Source organism: Camelus bactrianus, chromosome 18, assembly GCF_048773025.1.
Source record: "Camelus bactrianus isolate YW-2024 breed Bactrian camel chromosome 18, ASM4877302v1, whole genome shotgun sequence".
Classification (NCBI taxonomy): domain Eukaryota; kingdom Metazoa; phylum Chordata; class Mammalia; order Artiodactyla; family Camelidae; genus Camelus; species Camelus bactrianus.
This window is the reverse complement of record NC_133556.1, coordinates 32,270,644-32,290,846: the sequence shown is the minus strand read 5'-3', so window position 1 is coordinate 32,290,846 and position 20,203 is coordinate 32,270,644. Positions and strand designations below refer to the sequence as shown.

The 20,203-nt window shown below is 48.6% G+C and overlaps 1 protein-coding gene across 2 annotated transcripts in view; it reads right to left on the bottom strand.

The window, feature by feature from the left end:
- The window catches only part of ABAT (4-aminobutyrate aminotransferase), a 79,995-nt gene that overhangs the window by 44,533 nt on the left and 15,259 nt on the right, over positions 1-20,203 (bottom strand). The window contains exon 1 of one of the 2 annotated variants that reach the window (XM_045521616.2): positions 2,346-2,364. The exons of the other annotated variant lie outside the window; for it this stretch is intronic. The gene's annotated coding sequence lies outside the window, so the exon portion shown is untranslated. Of the gene's footprint in view, positions 1-2,345; positions 2,365-20,203 lie in introns of those variants that run through there. 2 annotated transcript variants of the gene reach the window in all.

Sequence of the window (20,203 nt, the reverse complement as noted above, 5' to 3'; positions counted from 1 at the left end):
GGTCAGCAGAAGGGGAGGAAACAGTTTCCTGTTCAGAGAAACCAAATCATTTTAAGGACTCCAGGAACTGCTAAGTATGCAAATACCACAGAGTACAACAAATGAACCATTTGTTTCCTTCCAGGTCTGCACCGCGGGCGACTTGGAAACACGTTTTTGGTGATCAGCGTTACGGCGTGCCCAACAGTATTCCTATAATCCCTTGGAAATGCCTTAGCTGTTCATTGATTCAGAGGATCTTTCATTTACGCGTGATGTAGGGTCTGCTATGATTCAGTGAATGAAGGCCTACTGTGTCAAGCGTTATCCACACTGTCTCATCTACTCCTGGAAGGCAAATACCACTCTTCCCCTTTCTCAGGTGAGGGAATAGGCTCAGAGAGGTTTTGCCACTTGCACAAGGACACACAGCTGGAGATAGCGGAGCTGCGTTAGAACCATGGCCAAGACCTGGGCCCCTGTTCAGGTTGGTGGTTGTGGTCCTTACCCAGAAACCTCACCAATCACCGAGACCAACACATATCTCCTTCGCAGGGACAAAAGCCGACTTTGGACCAACACCTATCACTGTCTGCAACCTTCCTGAGGACCTTCATCTTCCCGCTGCACACTCATTTCCAACCTCAGCCCACACTTGGCACTTTGCCTACACCCCAACCCTTGTCCCACCATCCCTTCCAGGGTGCACAGGCCCAAATTCCACAAGGAGCCTTATCCCACCGTGCAGCATGGAAGGTCCTTTGGGCAGTAGTGGCATCGTTATAACTCATGGTACTTAGGGCAGGTAGCTGAGAATGCTTACTGGATGTTTTTAACGTCAACATGTGACAAAGAGTTTGCCTACCTTCTGTCACTTCCTAATTCTTCTAGCCAACTCTTTAAACGTTTTGATGCAGGAGTGACAGCAAAGGGGAGGGGAGGTCCAAGGACAGAGTAATGAAAAGGCGCCTGATTTGATCAATCTCACCCCTTGCCGTTGATGTGGCCATAGTGACAGGCAATCACATGACCCTAGCCAAACAGTCCAGCCTTCCCGATGGCACTTGTGTGTTGATTTCCAAGATCCTCATGCCAGCTTCAGCCCCTGATCTGGCGGCGTCTGAGACATCAAACATCATCTGTCTGTTCAGGGAGTGCTCCCTGTCTCTACCCACAGGACACCAGAGGGCAGATGGCTGGAGCTGTTAACGCTACAGCTCTCGATGCCTTGTTTAGCTTGTTTATCGAAAGGGGTGGGGCTGGGAGGACAAAAATATGGCACCAAAAGAGCTGGGACATGAACCTGGGGAAGAAGGCTGATCCCAGATGCCGGTGATTGTCAACATGCGTCAGTCAATTGCAAAACATCAATCTTTTCCCCAGTGTTTGATCCACACGGAGCCAGATATTTGGAGTAAGTAAAACTGGGGTGCAATTTTTCCTAGTTGGCATCCTCTCTGGAGGGTAAACCCACCTAGGTGTCCAAACCTCCCTGGGTTCTCTCCTCAACAGCCTTTCTCTACCTTCTCTCCTGTTGAGAAAAATGCCTCCGTTTTATGACTTCTTGATCCTTTTAGGAAAACAAATTTGCTAGGTAAAAAAAGCAAATCTCTACAAAGACACTCTTTGAGACATGTACAAAAACCTCTAGCCATTTTCCAGACAAAAAGAGAAGAGGGGCAGGGAGGGTATAGCTTAGTGGTAGAGCGTGTACTTGCTTGCACGAGGTTCTGGGTTCAACCTCCAGTACCTCCATTAAAATAAATGCATAATTAAACCGAATCCCTCCCTACCAAAAAAATAAATAAATAAAATTTTTCTTTTAAAGATAAGACTTGCAGAAACAGTTTGAGAGCTTCACATGGAAACCACCTACTTTTTTCACAGAACACGGCTGACCCAGTGGCTCTCTCACCTGAACATTCCCTGGCTCCCTGCTACTCCCAGGATAAAGCCCAGCTGCTTGGCTGGGGCACCTGCCCCACCCCCAACCTGTGTGTCCTGCCCTCTCCTGCCCTCCGGACATTGACCTGCACACACTCTGCTCTGTCCTGCCTCCAGGTTGTCACTTGCATGGTGACATCTGTTGGAATGTCCTTTCTGCCCCCTCCTCCTGTTGCTATTCCCTTAGCTCTTTGTGCACTTTTCCGACTGGCCACCTTCGGCCACTTCTTCCAGGAAGCCTTCCTGACTCTCAGTTCAGGGTTAGAGGCAACTCATTTGTATTTCTCCAGCAATCATTCCTTTTAAAAAACAAATAAAATAAAAAATTTCAAACACACAAGATGAACTTGGCTATATCTACCACCTTGTTCCAACTGTCAACATCTGCCGTGTTCAGATTAGCCACAGATTTATACACTTACTCTTTTCCTGTTCTCCTGTAAGGGGACAGTCTGTCCACATCTGTCTCTCCCTTTAGCCTGTGAAATTCATGTATTCACTCACTCCTTCACTCCTTCACTCCTTCATTCACTCATGGATCGTCATCAGGCATTCTTCTATTTCCTGATCACCTGCTGCCTGGAGACACAACGAGGACCCAAGTAGGGGTGGGGACCAGACAGCAGAGTCTCTGCATCCTGCTCCCTCGGAAGAGACAGACAACAAATAAATAAACAAATTTAAGATAATTTCACATTGTGATGAGGGTCACCAGCATAACCTGATGGTGAGTGACCCATTTGTCTCACCGCCCCCAGCATCGAGCACCACGCCACACACAGAGGACTGTGCACCCCCAGAGCAGAACGCTCCGAGCACAGGGTCCCATCGAGGCAGCCTGGGTTCTGTGGTCACTCCGGCAACAGTCCTTTCCACCCCCTTGGGAGGCGGACACGGAGGGAGACCAAGGTGACTGAGGATCCACCCCGGCCACTCAGGACTGAAACACCCTGCCCACCCCCAGCCTGCTCTCAGGATGCCTTTCACGTGTGTGAACATCTGGCGCCCAAAACCAAAAGGCCACGAGTTAAGTGATAAACACTCCCTAACTGGGTTCCTTCTTGATCACTCGGAAGAGTCACCCCTATAATGTCAAGGGGTGAAAGCAACACAAAACAAACACAATACAGGGGCCGCTTCCAGCTCTCTGGGGCAGACTTTGGAAGCTCTGGTGAGCTTGTGCACTTAGGTGCTCTGACTACACAGATGTGTTTTCTTGGAGGTCGTCACAGCACCCCTGAGTTACTGGCTCGCAGGAGGGTTATGGGGCGCAGTTCTGCTGGGAAGAGGTGGGATAAAGAGGTCTCTACTCCCCCCCCCCCCCAAGGTCTCTGGAGGAGCCACTAGGGGCCGCCTGGCCAGAGGCTAACTCTAAAAAGCAAGCCAGCCCTGGGTGCAGAAAAGAAAGATCCTCCAGGTTTATCCATCACTAGCTGAGGCAGGGGTGCTGGGATTACAAGAACAAAAATGATACCAATAGCAACAACAAATATTTAGTGACCACTTACTTACTTTGGGTCAAACCCTGTTTTAAGCTTTTACATATAACAGTGCCTTTAATTTTTAGAACAACCCTCTGAAGTAGTTACAATGATCATCTTCTCTTACCAAAAAAAAAAAAAAAAAAAAAAAAAAAAAAAAGGTGGGGGTGGGGGATGGGGAGCAGGAAATGGAAGCACAGAGAGCTTAAGTGACTTGCCCAACAACACACAGCCACTAAGTAGGTGAGCCAGGATACAAACCCAGGCTGGCTCTAGATGCAGTGCTCTTAACTTTTACACCACCCTCAGACTGGAAGCGTGCAAGACTGTAGAGTTACCCGTAGTAATTTCACTAGAAGGGTGGGCAGTGGGGCAGTAGAATCCTGTGGCTTTTGGTGGGGGCTTGAATCTGGCTCTGCCTGTTTTCTCAACTGGAAAATGGGTATGTTAAGGGCTCCCTCAACCCCAGGTTGCTCTGAGGATTGTATGAGGCAATCCAGGTGCAGAGCCAGCCAGAGTGCCCAGCACAAGGGGGGCCCTCCATCATTTTCAAACCTACAGAAAAGTTGCAAGCACAGCTCAACAGCCATCCACAATCCCAGAACCACCAAATGTTCATACTTTGCCATATATGTACCTATCCCACCTATCTGTCTGTCTGTCTGTCTGCCTATCTATCTTCCGAATTCTTTGTTAGTTGCAGACACTGTGATATTTCAACCCATACCCTTTAGCCTGTGTCTTCTAAGAACAGGGACAGTCTCCTATATAACCTCAGTATAAATCATCTGAGACACAAAGTATCTCACCTTCAGGAAATCTATCATGGATATCATAGTATTACCCATTATAGTCTCTATTCAGATTCTCCCACTTGTCCCCAGAGTGTCCTTTGTGTTTGTTTTCCAGGCTCCACCCCAAGATCACTCATCACTGAGTTCACATGCACGGCTCTCTCATCTCTTTCTAACCTGGATCCATTTCTCAGCTGTCTTGCCTTTTATGCCATTGACATTTTTAGAGTTCAGGCCAGTCTCTCTGAATGTACTTCATCTTAATATTTTTATTTGAGTGAGTCCTTGTAAAGTAAACCGTAGCTCATGGGCAAATGGAGAAAGAGGTCTATAAGGTACACGATGCCAGAGGTGCAGGGGCTTTGGGGGCGGGCAAAGGAGGGCCCACAGCGTCAGCGCTACCCGGGTGCAAGTTGGAGCTTTCCTGGAAGCAGTGACAGAGGAGCTTTGGCAGGTGGACTGAGGTGCTGGGGCCACTGCAGACGGAGGCTGTGGCGTAAGGGACTGAGATTGGCATCTTGGACTGCAAGTGGCAATGGTGCCTCTGAGTGTGAGGGCATCACGCCGAGTGAGCAGGGTCTGTTCCTACTCGGAAAGGAACCTTCCTGGGGCTGGTCCTCGTCTCTGGATCTGTCCTCTCCTCCAAGATGCCAAGGACATTGCCCAGCCTCTAGTCTGCAATCACACAGAGCGACTGGCCACCAAGTCTCCAAAACACTCAGGGGCAGGCGAAGCACAAAGGATCCCCTTCCAGGGGTGATGCGTCTGCCTGCTCTCATGTACCAGCCACAGGACGTTAAATGGCAAGTCGCCAGGAGTCCCACATCCTGCCCTGCAAATGAAATTTCACTTTCTAAACCTGCTTCTTTCTTGCTGCTTCTTGGGGCCTGGGCTGCTACGGTCAAAAAATTCAAAATAAACTTCTAACTGACCTCAGAAGTAAAAAGATGTGACTGCGGTGGAGATCACAATCCAAAGTTTCCTCACACCTGCTCTCGGCATAAGCCTTCCAGGTTGTCAGACAAGAGAGTCTCACTGCAGACTCCTGTCTCATGGAAGAAGAAAGCAAAATGCCCCTGACGGTGCCCCCTGGGTCTTCCATTCCTCTCTGAGGGGTGTGTGTTTGTGTGTGTGTGTGTGTGTGTGTGTGTGTGTGCGCGCGCGCGCGCGCGCGCGCCTGCATACACTCGCTGTTTTAGCCCTCAGGACAGAAAGGAAGGATCTCTTTTGCGGTTTGAGCAAAAATGCCCTTTCAAGGTGACCCTGACTTCATTTCCTGGGGCTGGAAGGCAAAGTGGTTCTGCAAGCTTACCGATCAACGCAAACTCCTCACCTGTCATTTTACCACCCAGCTTTGTTTATTTTGTTCCCACTTTAAAGGGGCTCACCCCATACTTCAAAAAAAAAGTCAACTCTACTTCAATAAAAAATTAAATTTAAAAAGGGGGGGCTCATCCTGCTGTGTTCTCTCCACAAAACATCCTTGAAAAATCTATCATGTAGGTTTGTGCGTCCTTCAGAAAGAAAGTCACACACAGGCACATTTGCACACGTGCATGGGTACACACATGCACACTTGCACACCCAATACCACAGATAACAGTATGACACACCTCCACTGTCAGCAGATACATGCAAATACATGAGGACAGATGGGGACACACACACACACACACACACACACACACACACACACACACACGCACGCGCGTCTGCACTCACAGTGCCTGGTCGTCAGGGTCCTGCAGCACGCCTAGCTCCCGTCTGCTTAAAACGCCTCCTCTATGCCATTCTGCAGCGTCCCAGGGATGTGGCTGGATGGTTCATCTTAAGAGATGCCGCCGGGTACCAGCTCCCCCCTCAGGAGGATGCTCCAGACTCCCAGGCCATCCCCAGAACATAGGCTCAGATACAGGAGGGAGAAAAGGGCTCCTCAGAAGCAAAGCAGATTTGGTAAAAGACGTGCTCAGCTGGTTCCCAGCAAGTGCTTAGAGAGAGAGGGACGGGGAGAAGGTGAGGAGAAGGGAAGGGAGAGAGCGCGGGACTGGATTTGGAAAGAGAGAGAGGTTTTCCCGACAGACGCAGAAAGGAAAATATCCACGTGAACCACCTGCTCTGGGACCTCTTGAAATAGGCTGTTGGTCTCCCCTTTACCCTTCCTGGGCCTCTCCCTGAATTTTTCTCTAACAGGCTCTGGAATTCCTGAAGCTACAGAGCAGAGATCCAAGGCTTCAGATTCCTAAATGGCTTCCCCAGGACTAGGGCAGTGGCTGCAGCGGATCCAGCCTTTGCTTGGGGCCACAGCCCTGAAGGGGCTCTGAGGGGCGCCAGGTCACCTCCAAGGCCTCCAGGGGTGGAGGGGCTGCCCTGGCAATTACAGACCCCCTGACGCCCTCTCTGGGAGGGGTCTGGGGGATTACTCTAGCCTCCCCGGTACAACCCAAGCTGAGGTCAATGTCTGTCCACTGGGGACCCAGAAGAGAAAGTGGGAATGTACACAAGATGGGGAGGGTGAGTCGAGGGGGGGAACAATGCGCTCTCGGTCACATGCTGCTCATCAGTTGCCATGACGACGGCAAGGGGGTGGGGGCACCCAGACCGGAGGCTGCAAGAGAGACGAGTTGGTTCTAAATCACCGTGACAGCGCTTCAGTTGAGCTATTACGCCGTTGCCATGGCAACCAATGGGATCAAATCACAGAGGAAATCTATAATTATTACAAGCCAGATACCAGCGAACTCGGCAGGGTAATCAGCACGTTGGGGTAATTCAACCTGAACTCTGGGGGTGGCATGGGGAACACTGACCCCCAGCCCCCAATTCTGGCAAGAATAAGCCCAAGGGAGTCTCAGCAAGGCAGATCTGTTGATGCCACAGAAAGAATACTTGGAAGGATCTTTTGGCCAAATGAGGAGTAAACATTAGGTGAAACCACATGAAAATGTTACATTTGACCATTGAAAAACATTTCCCCTGAATTTATCATGGAGATTTCCAACATACACAAAGTTGAATTTGACAGTGAATATCTGTACACCCACCACCTAGCTTCTGCTGCTGACATTTTCACCATGCCCACTTTATCACGTACCTACCCTTCTATCCATCCATTAATCCTCTCTATTTGTTGATCCAGTTCAAAGTAAATTGCAGACATCAGTACCATTCCCCCTCAAATACATAAGTCTGCATAAAATCAAGGATTTGATCATTTTTGATAACAAAACCAGCAATTTCATCTGATTCAATCTAAATAGAATAAAATCTAGATTTCTGTTATCTAGCTATCCATCCACCTACCCATCCACCCATCTATCTTCTCTTCCATCCATCAACTCACCCAGCCTCCCAGTCACCCATCCATCCATCCACCAATCCATCCAACCACACATCCATCTACCCATCCATCCATCCACCCACCCACTCTCCCATCCATCCATCCATCCATCCCTGGGAGAGCTCATGCACACTTACGGTTTCCATGAATGATTCACCATCCCTGAATCTTTCTCCCTATTCCAACAGGAGGTTCTGCACATTAAGCTCAATATATTATGAGCCAAAATCATGGCTTTTCCCTTCACCACACCTATTTCCTTTCCTATATTTGGCCTCTCAGTAAACAGAACAACAGCTACCTATTTATTTAAGTCAGAACCCTCCCCGCCAAACACATCCTTGATTCCCCCCTCCCATTATCTTCACTCAGTACCACACCGTGGGATTTCACTTCCACACTAGCTCTGGTCTCCATCCTCTCCTCCTGTCCCAGTTCTGGTACCCATCGCTTCTGGGATAGCTGCCCCAGCCTCCTGACTGGCCCCCCAGCTGCCAACTCACTCTCCCTCTGCTTTCTCCACACTGATTTATCATCATGAAATATCTGGCTATGCTGGTGGGGTTGCCAATTTATACGAATATCTCAGAGAGCAATTTACCAATCTAAGTTTAAAAAGTTCAAGGGAGCACGAATGGGGCAATGTCTCCAGAGTGAGTCCCCAGCAGCTCCTACACTTGGGTATCACATGGGTCTGAGACTTAAGTGGGCCAGAGACTTAAGTGGGCCAGTGTGTCCGGGAAACACGGCTTTATGAGCTGCCTCTTCTCTGTCACAAGTGTCAACACTAGATCTTCACCAGGAACACCCTCCCCGCCTCTCAAGCCTCCCCAGATAGCACACAGCATCTCAGCTGCACCCCCAGGTTGGGTAAGCCCTGGAGGGGCTGGGTTGTACTGGGTGATGGTCTTTTCCCTGTTTCGGGGATGACTGCAGGAGCTACCCCACCAGAGGGTGAAGCAAAAACTGGAGCACACTTCGGAGGCCTGGCAAATTTTGAGGGAGCAGGATGGAGTTGACTGGAAGATGCCCAGTTTCAGGTCCTGTGCCTCAGCCAGCCTTCCCCAGCTCCGCAAGGGGCTGACCACAGCTCCAGGGATGGTTCTGGAGCTCAAATGTGGCGATGGAGGTGAAAACAACAAGCCAAAGTCACCTCACTACACAAATGAGAGTTATTATTATTAATTTCTCACCAGATCTATTCAGCCTGCTTCTGAATACTAAACACCCCTCGAGCCTGGAACAAAAGCCGTACCTGTCGCTTCTGTTTGAGCGCCTGTGACTGAGCTGAGTGCCTTGCCTATAAGATCTCACTTAAGCCTCAAAACAACTCTTTCGTGGTAGGGACTTTTGCTTCTATTTTGCAGATGAAAAAGAGGCAGACAACGGCTAAGTAACTTTCCTAATAACATTCAAAGAGTGATGCTACCCAGACACCCCCCAAGTCTTCCTGACTGCAAAGTCCATGCTTTCCCCATTTCTTAATCATTCTTACTTCTTGAAACAGACCTTTAGACCAGTGCTGTCGAAAAGAAACATTCAGGGGGCCTTTGCACAACAGGGGGGTTGGGGCGCCGATCTCCACTAAGCAGTCGAAAATGTGCAGATGGCTCTCTGCCTCAAACACAAAGGGGCTGATAAACGACTCACCAAAGCGCAGGACGCTGAAACAGTTTGAATACAATCAGGATTCAAACCCTAGTCCCTTATATTCCACATACTGTGATCTTTAATCCAACACAAACTTTTCCCCACACTTAATTTAAAGATCCGCAAAATGAAAATGTAAGTACTATATTTATCAAAAACAATCCGTGCAGCTAAAACCTGTGCCGGTCAAGGGTCAACTATAAATGCGAGTCAGGTATGCAATTTAAAATTTGCTACTGAACATGTTACCCAAAAAAGGGAATAGGGGAAATTAATGTTAGTTGTACATTCTAGTTAACCTCATATGCCCCAAATATTCATCATTTCAAAGCGTAAGCAATAGAAAAACTAATCAATGAAATTTTAATTTTTTTGGTCTTCAAAGTCCCATGTGCGCTTTCGGCTTACAGCACATCTCAGCTCGGATGAGCCGCATTTCCACGTGCTCAGTAGTCTTAACCGCAGCTCAGGTGGTGCCTTTATATACCTGGAATGAGGCTAATCTTCATTAGTGACTGGTCAATATTGGCCACCATTTACTGAGTGCCTGCTATATGCCTGGCCCTATACACATATATTCACATATATTAGCATCTACTCTCACCACCCTGGAAAGCAGGTGCTCTTCCGAGATACAGAGAAGACAAATGAAGGTCTGGTAGCTTAGGCGACAAGCCCAAGGCCGTGGAGCTAATTAGCTGAGGAAACCCGGCCCCTCCTGGCCACCCACTGATGCCAGATTTTCTATTACAACACGTCAGTCACAGCGGTCTGTAAAAATTAAACTCCCGAAAACAAGATATGATGTGAGGCACTTAATCTTAAACAATCTGATTAATCAGCATGTAAGGTCAAATCAACATTAAAAAGTATGCAACTCACTCTCACCTTCGAACCAGCGTGGGACCTTGAGAATGGGTAACAAACCAGACCATGAACACCCTTCCCACCCCCGCCCCTCAGCGTGTCTCCTTTTGTCTTGGTGGGATATGAACTACAGGGAATGATCAAGTTCTGGTTTCTACCCACTCAACCAGCTCCCTGTCTGACACACTGGTGGCTTCGTTCTTCCATGAGATCCTGACAGCTTGCTTTCCCTGCTGGTCTCAATTATGACGGGCAAACATTGGCTGTATTCTATGAGGGATGGGGATGGTGGTGGTGATTTTCTGACTAGTTTTGGATGATCTTGGACCGGTTTGAAGCCTAAATGATACATGATCTGGGCTGCCTGCCAACATCCCTATCTCCTGGCTAGGATGCCGTGGACTTCAGCCAGCCAAGCCTTTTGGTTCCACCGTGTAGACATGGCCTCAGAAACACAGGCTTCTCCCACACCCTTGTGAACTGGCATAAAAGGCAACCACACTTTGGTGCTGATTCCTTGAACATGACCAGAATTACCTGGTCATCAGCTTGAGGATGAAACCAGAGAAGGGAGGAGGAAAGGGAACTCCAAGCTGCCTCAAATTCATCTGCTTCTCTCCCGATTTCCATTAGCTGCTCCAGACCAGCCTGGTCATCTCTCAGCAGGACAACTGCAGGGACAGTCATCCTCCTGCTTCCACAACCCTGAACTCGTCACTCAGCAGCCCAAAGTTGGTCCCCAGTCTTTCACGAGGATGCCCTGACTGCCTGTTTCTCCTAACTCAAGTCATGTCCCTCTGTCTTTTTGCTCACTCTCTCTGGCCATTCTGGCCTCTGGAAAGCACAGAGCTCTGTGGCCTCAGGGCCTTTGCACTGGCCATTCCTGCTGCCTGCACTGCTTCCCTCAGTCCTCCTTGGTTGACTTCTGTGCATTCTTTAAGTCTCAAACATCGCATGTTATCTCCTCAGAGAAGTTTTTTTTTTTTTTCCAACCTCATGGAAATATGATCATCCTGCTGTAATTTCTCAAGAGTTCCCTGTGTTACTGTTCCTTTCTACTTATCACAGTTTACTTTATTTGTGTGGTTATCTTCTTAATGCATGCCTTGCATGCTGTTCCCATTCCCCAAAGATGGGGTGCAGCCCCAGCAGGCAGCACAGTGCCTGGTGCACAGGATGGGCACATTCAATATTTATTGAGTGAATTTTTTTAAACTTTTATTTATTTATTTTATTGAAGTATGGTCCATTTACAACACTGTGTCAATTTCTAGTGTACAGCATAATGTTTTAGTCATATATATACATACATATATTCATTTTCATATTCTTCTTCATTACAAGTTACTACAAAATTTGAGTGAATTCTTACTATTCCCATTTTTTTTTTTGTTTGTTTGTTTTTACAGATGAGACAGCTGAAGGCTTGGAAGAAAAGAGACTTCTACAAATAACACAACTATATTAAGAAAATTATTGAAATCCTGTTGGGTGCAAAATTCCTAACCCAAAGGGTCTAGAGATTCTACCAAGAAATGTGGCCAATTCACTAGCATACAGTTGTGCTCAAGAAATAGCATCGTTTGCCCCAGGGACTGTGAAGCCTGCCTTCTCTCTTAACTGCTCTGGGAAGCTAAGGGTGTGTGTTAGGTGAAGAGTCAATTTCCTCTCTTTGAAATGAGACCCAGAAGGAAAAACCAACCACCCACCAATTAACCAACCAACCATCTGGGAGTTACGCTATTTGCATTTCTGATCTCAGGCCTGAGAGTCAGGACATCACCCCTGCTCTTCCTCTAAACAGACCATGATGGAGAATGTCTAGATCCAACACTTTTGGAAAACAATGGGGCCCCAGGGAACCAAGAGACATTAAATATCTGAATTCCAAATAACCCCACTTCCAGGAACTGAGCTAATGCGATTAATCCTAAACAAAGGGATGGTTCTGTGCTCAGAGATGTTCAGAGCAGTGTAATTTAGAAGAGTGGACTGCTGAAAGCAATGTAAACAACCAACAGTAGAGGAATGCTCAAATAAGTTGTGACACGACAACTTCATTATTTACTGAAAACCATGTAAAAAGGCAGGGGAGTGATTTTTGAAGAGATGTAATGAGAGAGAAGAGACCATAACATTTTATATGCAGTCTGGCTATATTTTCGTAGAGGCACAAAACCAAAAACCAAAACACCATAAACCAATACATGAGAAAGGAAGGCTGGAAAGAAATATATTTTCTGGTCAACACTTCTTTTTGTCTTGGATACGGGACTATGGAGTGGAAGTCCACTTTGCCCCTCTTTTTGTATTTTCTGAATCATTGCTAATGACCTGAAAGTAGCCTCTCTTGCTTTCTCTAATAATATACAAAGTGAAACGGTAACAGGGAGTGAAGGCAACCTCCGCTGACGGCAGCTGAATGTGTCTAGACATTTAATTACAGGAAAACAACTACTGAATAACTTGACATGACATTAACAGAGGGCCTCGGAGGCACCGGAACATTGATCTGTGTTCAGTTTGGTTTCTGAAGGTATGGGAAGAGATGCCAAGCTTCCAAATGGACTCTAAAAACGACATTCGTTTTCTGGCGTTGAACCAGGTCAAACTGGATTCCAATCTCTGGTGTAAAAATACTTGGAACTTGAAAGTAGGTCAGCACAGCCAGGGAGCTCAGGGCACATGTCACTGACCCAGGGAGAAACTTCTCTCCTCGCCCCAAGACAGAGGAGGAAAGGGAAGCTCTGTGTTAAGAAGTCTGGCAGTCTTGGAAGGCCAGGAAAGAGGACATTCTGAGGCCTGGCTGCCCGGAATTCAAATTCTCAGCTAGGGGTCTGCACACTGTGGCCAGCTGCCCAATTCTGCAAATGATCTGTCTCCGTGCTCACTTCCAGCCACTGTGGCTGCCTTTAAGTGTGACAACGGCAGCTGGGCTGTGTCACTGTGGCAGAAATCACATGGTCACAGTGCCAAAAATATTGACCATCTGGCCCTTACGGGAAAAGTTTGCTGAACACTGATCTCGGCTTTTCAAGCCTTGAACCACAGGTCAGTCCTCTCCTCTTACTAACGCACCGGTGCCCCACGTCCGTCCAAGTCCGGAGGAGTTCAGTCTTTGGAGAAAGCACACATTCCCTGGTTTGGCGGAGCCACTTTCCGCATCAAATCCTGTCTCCTTTTCCTGCTAACATATCGGCAGTGCTGGAGGTACGTGTTTCTCCAGAGCCAGCATCTGCAGTCTGCATCATTTTTCTGTTTTACCAAGATTCATAAGACTTTTTTCCCCCTTGAAGGTATCTTGCTTTTTTAACAGAAAAAAAATGTAAGTGGAAACTTTTATATCACTATTGTGTCTGGAAAGCAGTATCACTTGTTATAAATAGACGGTCCCTGTAGAAACAGCACAATGACAGCAGAACTGGGTTCGTCAACTCTACCTGAATTCTGTTGCCTGCACAGGGCTCTAAGCCACTCACCCTTCCGGGTGCCCTCGAATTCAAAAAGATACATGCACCCCAGTGTTCATAGCAGCTATTCACAATAGCCAAGACATGGAAAAACCAAAGTGCCCATCAACAGACAACTGGCTTAAGAAGATGTGATACACACATGAGCACACACACACACACATATACATATATACCCATGATGGAATATTACTCAGCCATAAAAATGAATGAAACAGTACCATTCATAGCAACATGGGTGGACCTAGAGAATATTATTCTTAGTGAAGTAAGCCAGACAGAGAAAGAAGAATACTATTATCACTTATATATAGCATCTACAAAATGATAAGAATGAATCTATAGATAAAGCAGAAACAGACTCAAAGACATAGAAAACAGATTTATGGTTACTAAAGGGTGGGGGAATTAGGAGAATGGGATTAATAGATACAAACTACTTTATACAGAATAGATAAACAAGGATTTACTGCATAGCACAGGGAATTATACCCAATATCTTGTAATAACCTATAATGGAATATAAGCAAAAATACTGAATCATTATGCTGTACACCAAAACTAACAAAAATACCGCACATCAACTATATTTCAATTTAAAAAAAGAGTTTTCTATCTTCCCCACACCCCCAGAAGGATTCGAGCTCCATAGATACAGAATTTCGTTGTTTATTTTCATCACTGAGATATGTGAAGTGATGTGGAGATTATTATTCTAATTTTACAAAAGGGGAAACCAAGGCACAGAGAGATTAACATAAGCTGCCCGGAGTCACACCTGGTGATAAAGAGCAGAGCTGGGTGGGGTTCAACCCCATGGGGACCGTCCCAGAGCCTGTGCCCTCCGACCAGGAGCTAATTTCAGGCAGGGCCTGGCACATAATGAATGCTTAGTGAGGGCCAGCTCTACTGCTACCGGTGTTGTGCTACGATTCTCCCTGGACTTGGTTGTGTCTCACTACCGCACACACTCAGAGCCCAGTACCTGTTTCCTTTACAGACCTTACTGCAGCTTTTGACTCAAACATTAATTGTAGGATTTCACAAATGGCGAGGGGGGGGGACGACTGACACCCACTGTGTGATCCCACCCACATGAAGTTCAATAACAGGCAAAGCTAATCCCTGCTGACAGGTGTCAAACAGCAGTTACCCTCTGGAGGCTGTTAGCTGGGAAGGGGCACGAGGGAGGTCTGTGGGGGCTGGGAGTGGTCTGCATCGTGATGTGGGCACAGGTCCTGTGGATGTTTCCACAGGTGAGAACTCCTAGAGCGTATGCTGTTCAGTGCAGTGTGCCACACTAAGCTGCTCATCCACTTAAAATAAGGTAGAAGGACAGTGATGGGTGTAGCTCAGTGGTAAAGCGTGTGTGTGGCGTGCACGAGGTCCTCGCTTCAATCCCCAGTGCCTCCATTAAGGGAAAATAAAGTAAGGTAAAAGGAAGGAGAAAGGGAATATCAAGAACACTCAGTTCCTTTCCTCCAAAATTAATTGCATGATTTTAGTTCAGGTCTCTCTTCAAGTAACTGTGAGCTCTGAGACGGCAACAGCCAGATGTCGGACGTCCTCGTCTGTATCCCCACCCTGGACAACACCGGGCATCGTCAAGAAAGATTCACTGAAGGGAAAAATAAACAAACTGACCAATGCCCAGAGCAGCGGGCTGCTTGTTCCAAACGTGCTCCGGCAGCCTGTCCCCTCCTGCACAGCCTGTCTCTGTGACCTTGCTCCCTCATCGGGAGCAAGCAGTTCCTCTCCTCCGCGTGACCCAGCAGTTCCTCTCCTCCGTAAATACCCCAGAGAACTGAAAGCAGGGATTCAAACAGACACCTGCACACCAGTGTTCACAGCAACTCTATCCACAGGAGTCAGAAGTGGAAACAACCCAAGTGTCCACTGACAGATAAATAAACAAAATATGGCCTATCTGTACAACAGAACACGATTCAGCCACAAAAAGGAATGAAGTGTGACACGTGCTACAATATGCATGGACCTTGAAAACATTCTGCTCAGTGAAAGAAGCCGGACACTAAAGGAGAGATCCCATATGACTCCACTTACATGAGAAACCCAGGCCAGGCAAAGTCATAGAGACAGAAAGTAGATGAGAGGTTTCCAGTTACTGGCGGGAAAAGAGAATACGAACTTATTACTTACTGGTTAAGAGTTTCTGTTTGGGGGAGATGAAAAAGTTTTGGAACTAGACAGTGGTGGTGTCCGCACAGCACTGTGAGCAATTCATGTCCCTGAATTGTACATTTAAAACTGGCTGAAGTGACAAATTTTATGTCACAGATATTTTACCACAATTTAAAAACACGAATAGTGTAATATACCCATTCATTGGCTTGTGAATTGAATGGGTGAATTGCATGGTGTGTGAATTATATCTCAGCAGAGCTGCTAAGATACAAACCGAACAACATGGCAGAAGTGAAGCTGTGCCAGTTCCAGGCAAAGCCTCTTCCTGCCTCTCAGAAGCCAGCCTCTACGGAAGAAGAGGGGCTTCTCTGAGACTTCCAAGCCACGCACGAGAAGCCCAAGTCCCACGGAGAGGCCCTGGAGGCTGAGAGCTGTGCTGAGAGCAAGGCCAGGGGCACCAGGAGGCTAGGCTTGGGCGGGAAGCCCAGTCGAGCCTTCGGATGGCCCCAGCCCTGGCTGCACCTGACCCCCCACTGCATGAGAGACCCTGAGCCAGAAGTGCCCAGCTGAGCCCAGCCAGCCTCCAGAAGTGAGGGAGAGAGCGGCCAGTCATCTTAAGCCACCAAGCTTGAGAGGCTCTGCCCACGTCCCAGCACGTTGGGAGCTGGTCTGCTGGAGGGAGAGCCCTGGAGAGGAAGGAAAGTACGCTAGCCCCATGTCCTGTCGCTCCAGTTCAAACACTGGCTCTTTTAGTTAATACCTGTTAGCTCCACCCCCTTGAACCTCAGCTTCCTTAAAACTAGGGCCATACCTGCCCCACCAGATGGTTCCAGGGAGAGAAGCTGTATCTTCTCCCAGCTGTCAGGCCACCTCCCGGATCTGCCTGATCCCCCGGCTCTCCTCTCTCAGGCCATGATGGGGCGGCCTTTAGGGGCCCTGAGGGGAGGGGACTGGAGGTACAGATGGAGCTGGAGACCTCCAGCCTTTGGAGGGAGCATGGCTCTGCAGCCACCTTGATGTAGGACTTCTGGCCTCCAGCACTGCGAGAAAATAAATTTCTGTTGTTTCAAGCCACCCAGTCTGTGGTACTTTGTAACGGCCGCGTTATCTCTATGAATGCTTGTAACAGTCATGTCAGCTGAGCGCTGTTCTCATCACCTCCCTTTTCCAGACAGTCAGCTCCTCCAACTTAAAATTTACACACGAGGAAAGGAAGGCTCGAGCCTGGACGTCCACCACTTGGGCTGGAATCTGAACCCAGGCACCGATGCCACTCCCTCATGTCCTGACTCCATTCCAGACATTTCCGGGACATCCTCTCTCCGTCTCCACCAGAATCAGAGCCACCTCCGCCCACACTTGGCTGCAACAGCCTTCCCCAGTGGCCCCGTTCAGCCCACATTCCATGGAGCGGTCAGAGGGAGGGCTTCAAAGTGAACTAGATCACGTCACTCCCTGGCTAATAACCTACCAATGGTGTCTGCAAAGAGGATAAAACCCGACCTTCTCACTAACCTCAGAGTCCCCTGGACCTGGGTTGTGCACCTGCTGTGCAGAGCTCTCCCACCTTCCTTCCCCTCCCCGCCACTCCCGACCATGGAATGTACTTCCCTGTCTCTGTATGGCCCACACCTTCTGCGGCTCAGAAATCATCCCTTCAGAGAGGCCCTCCTTGACCCCCACAACTTCACGTCACCGAATTTTATTGACATCGAGGCCCTTTCCCATTTGTTCTTTGATGCATCTGTCTCCCTGCCCTGGGATCAGCCTTTTCCTCTCTGTTTCATCGTGGATGTGGAATATGATTTATAGGTTGAATGGTGATAAGTTCTTGGGATGTGGACACCTCTGGGGATGAGAGCAGAAGACTGACTTTGCAAAACTAAAATCAACAAATGGTCACTCAGCCTGGGCAGCTTTCTCCTGGGGAAGCAGGCAGCCTCCAGCCAGCTGGGACAGGCCTGTCTAAGACCAGTGCTTCTTAGGTCTACCCCAGGGCATCTGGCTACTGGGAATACTCACCTATCTCTCCTGCAATGGTCCCATCAACCGGTCAGCACCTGCATACGAGGAGGGCTGAGCCAGACTCAAGGACACAGACTGCAGATTCCCAAACCTCCGGAGAGCTCTCAGGCAGAGAGCAGCCTTCGCCCCAGGGTCCCCCTGCACCGTCACACACACCCTTCGCCCCAGGGTCCCCCTGCACCGTCACACACACCCTCCTGTGCACCTGGAGGTGTGCGGAGTCCTGGGCACAATGCAAGGCAGCAATGGGATCCCGAATGACACAGCGGCATCGAGGCACGAGCTGTGCACAGACACCCAGGATTATGTCCCAGCTGTAACTTGTGCTATGGCTGTGATCTTGGATAAGTTACGAAACAAGAGAGAAATAACCAGAATGGGTAGATTTAGGCTCAATAACCCAGGAAGCTCCTTGTGTTGGAGTGGGTTCAATTCCAGTCTGGGCATCTTCTAATCTAGGATTCAGGAGAGGGGCTTCAAGCATCAGGGTTAGACTGGATCAGCTCAGAGATTCCTCCTGGTTCCTAGATTCTGCACCCTGTTTGATTGCTCGCTCTGCTGCGGCCACTGATCTGCCCTGAGGGATGGCAGGTGTCCCAGGGGCAAACTGCTCTGGTTGGTTGTCACTAGTAACTGCTCTATGTCACTCCACTCGCCACAAGTGCTATTTGTTTTGAGACGAAACATCGCTCCATCCCAGGGAAGACTTCTTCCCATTCAGTGGATGGGAAAACCGCAGCAAAGAAAGCTGAAGGGCCCTTTGGCGGGTCCGGCTTTATCTACACTCCATGCTGCCTGATTTCCAGATATCACTGATGCTCTTAAACAGCTTGTGATGCAATGACAGAGCCATTTTGCAGACAGGGAAACTGAGACTCACAGAAGGCTAAGCCAAACTCTTCTCAGTTTTTGTATCAAACAAGTGACGGTTGGGATTTGAACCCACATCTGTCTGGCTGCCCAACTTTTCTGCAGAGTCACAAGCACAGTGCTATGGGGTGAGTCTGTGGACGGGAGAAATGCTATCTTTGCGATCATCCGGCTCCTGCAGAAAAGGAAAAGTACAGCCAGTTACCGGCCTCTGATCGCAGCCGGTGTGAGCGATCTGCTTTTCATTCCAGTCTTTTAACAGAAATCTCTGAGGAGTTCTCCTGTCTCTCTCCCAATGCCAACTCAAGTGGGGAAATGTCTCGGAGACTCAGCAAACCTCCGTGAAAACCATGTGGCATCGACATGCCACTCTTCTTGCCAAAGGACATCCCCAAGCAGACCTGGGACTCATTTCACAGACATGAGTAGATACAGAACCAAGAGTTCTTGGAGACTTGAACTTCGGTCAGACAAGGGTGGATGGGGGTGTCCTCGGTAACAGCTCAGCTCTTTGGGCTCCTGAGTCAAGCAGCTCCTGCAGAGCACAGCCTCCTGGGTCTTGTGTTCCTGTGAGATCCGTCGGGAATGGGGAGGAGGTTGGGAAAGGGCAGCGAGTGGGTGGAGACCGGAGCACGGAGCTGTCTGGAATAGCGGTGTTCAGCTGTGGTAGCCTGCTGGAGTTTCCTTCCCTCCTCTGCGCATGAGCACCTGCCCAGACGTGGCCCAGGGCCAGATTTCTAAAGTCACTCCAGGGAAGCCCCAGGCTTCCGGGTGTACCTGTCACGGCCAATCTTACCACTCCATTGGAACACAAGTTCCTCTTTTATCAAAGTGGCAGCGGCAACTGGAAATCTCAAATTAAAAACTTTCAGAACTGGATAAAGACCTCAGAGAGCTTGTCCAACCCTCCCCTTTAACAGAGTGAAAAAACAAGACTCAGAAGACAAGCAGTTTGCCTGATGCCTCATCAGATATGACCATTACCCCCATTTTACAGATGAGGTTCAGAAAGGCTAACTAGCTTGCCCAAATTCCCACGGGTGGGAGGCAGCTGAGCTGGGATTCGAACCTGTAAACAAGGATGCAGGCGGTGCTTGGATAAGACACTCTGGAATACAGAATGAGAAGGGTGGAGCTTGGGGAACAAATGAGCTGCTTCCTGAGTTACCAGATGGTACTTCAGATTCTCCACACACCGTGCGGCCCTACACATCCCCTTTCTGCCTCTTACTGAGGCTGTCTCTAGGGAACTACCGTAACACACCTGCAGAGTGCGGCCCCCTCACCCTTTCTCACTCCTCGAGCTCCAGGTGATCCTAGGGAATCGACTACCCAGGTGTCCAAATCTCAGGGTCTGACCTCAGGCCTGGCCAAATGTCCCCTGCTGGGACACAACTGCCCCAGTGGGAGTCCCCTACTCTTAACCATTACAGGGGTCTGCTCCAAGGGGATGCATCGACCACAAGGTACAAATGCAGCCGTTCAGAAGACAGTTCAAATCCCAACTCCAGCACTCGGTTTCTGGGGAGGTGGTGCACATTTGTAATAGCTCCTCATCTGTAAAATGGGTCTGAAATCGCATCACAGGGTTGTTATGGGGTTTCCAGCACACTGCAGTGCACAGAGTAGGTGCTCTGTAAA